This window comes from Sceloporus undulatus, chromosome 8, assembly GCF_019175285.1.
Source record: "Sceloporus undulatus isolate JIND9_A2432 ecotype Alabama chromosome 8, SceUnd_v1.1, whole genome shotgun sequence".
NCBI lineage: Eukaryota > Metazoa > Chordata > Lepidosauria > Squamata > Phrynosomatidae > Sceloporus > Sceloporus undulatus.
This window is the reverse complement of record NC_056529.1, coordinates 31,297,468-31,299,059: the sequence shown is the minus strand read 5'-3', so window position 1 is coordinate 31,299,059 and position 1,592 is coordinate 31,297,468. Positions and strand designations below refer to the sequence as shown.

At 41.6% G+C, this 1,592-nt stretch overlaps 1 protein-coding gene and 1 pseudogene across 1 annotated transcript in view; one reads left to right on the top strand and one right to left on the bottom strand.

The window, feature by feature from the left end:
* Nucleotides 1–1,592, top strand: part of WDR90 (WD repeat domain 90) — a 135,613-nt gene that overhangs the window by 38,157 nt on the left and 95,864 nt on the right. The gene's annotated exons all lie outside the window — the stretch shown is intronic.
* Nucleotides 1–1,592, bottom strand: part of LOC121914346 — a 4,568-nt pseudogene that overhangs the window by 2,099 nt on the left and 877 nt on the right.

The following is a 1,592-nucleotide window of genomic DNA, read 5'->3' as shown; positions in this document are numbered from 1 at the left end:
GCCTAAAATCGCATTGGCCTTGTTAGCTGCCGCATTGCACTGTTGACTCATGTTCAGTTTGTGGTCTACTTGGACTCCCAGATCCCTTTCACACTTAGTGTCATTTAGCCATGCATCTCCCATAATCCTATATCTGTGCATTTCATTTTTCTGCCCTAAGTGCAGTACCTTACATTTCTCCCCATTGAAGTTCATTTTGTTAGCTTTGGCCCGGCAAAATGCATCATGCATCTCTCTATTTAATTGCTAAGTTATCCATTTAATTGCTGACTTTCATCTCCCGATCGGAGTCATCTTGGAAGTCTTCCAAATCCCCTCGCAAGCTTTGTCTGAATTTTAAACCAAAGGCCGCTCACTAGCCAGCTCTTCAAAATTACACTAAGTCAATATGTATAGTGCGCACGCTCTCTCTGTGTGTGTTTATATGTCTGTGTGAAGATTAGGTAGTGGATAAAGAAAGTCAACAAGAAGCTAAAGAATGGTTCACGTTTGGCAGAAAGGAAGTCTGAATGGATGATATAACTGCGGAAGGTAAATGTAAGTTAAGGAAAGTGTAGGAATACTTTCAATAATGTTGCGGAGAGAAAGACAAAAGAATAGCTTGGAAGGGAGTCTTGTTCCTGCGTCCGAACATCGCAGTAATGATGACATTGTGCTCAATTCCATCATCAGAAAGGACACTAAAAATCCACTTTCAAACCGCACTTATGACGGCCATCTGCTTAACTCTGAAATGCCTGGGTATGAAGTCCGACATGTTCAACTGTATTACCACTGTGACTTCGTCCTTAGTATTTCATGATGCTAGAAATTTCAGCCTGGAAAGAAAATGTCATTGTAGGCAGGATTTTGACTTGGGGAGACCATGCCCTCCTTTGCCCTGGATCCACCTGCGCTTTGCCAAACTAAAACCCATTTCACAATGCAATGAATATTGCCCAACTTCCAACAGACTTCTTGGGATCGGATTTCCCATCCCAAACGGAACAAGTCGGTTGTAATGAAGGACCAGCGGGAAGAAAGAAAAACCCCATTGATTTCCATGAAGGCCTGGCTTATGCCCTCAATGAGTAAAGGCATCATTAAACCAAAGCCCCACTTAATAGGGCTGCATTGTTTGTTGAACCGTAGCTTTTAAGAGTGATGTTTTGCTTGGTTCCATTTGTAATTTGAATGTTAATCTTCCCTTGACTCAAGGCTATCATCATCATCATCATCATCATCATCATCATCATCATCATCATTATAATTATGATTCATCTCTTATTATTTTTAGGCTTCCCAGCCTTAGGGAGGAAATCCTTTCTTTGACCTCACAGAGGGCCAAACCACACAAATATAATCCAGTTTCAGACTGCATTAACTGCCTCTGGCTCAATGCTAGGGAATCCTGGGATCTGTAGTGTTTGGGAAAAGAAGACATTGAGCCATAATAAACTACAAATCCCAGGCAGGGTAGTTAAAGTGGTCTCAAACTGGGTTAGTTCTGCAGCTACCCTTGAATGTCTTCAGAATAACAACAACAACAACAACAACAACAACAAAGCATACACCTTTTAATGGATAAAAAGAGAGAGAGAATGGGGGGGGGG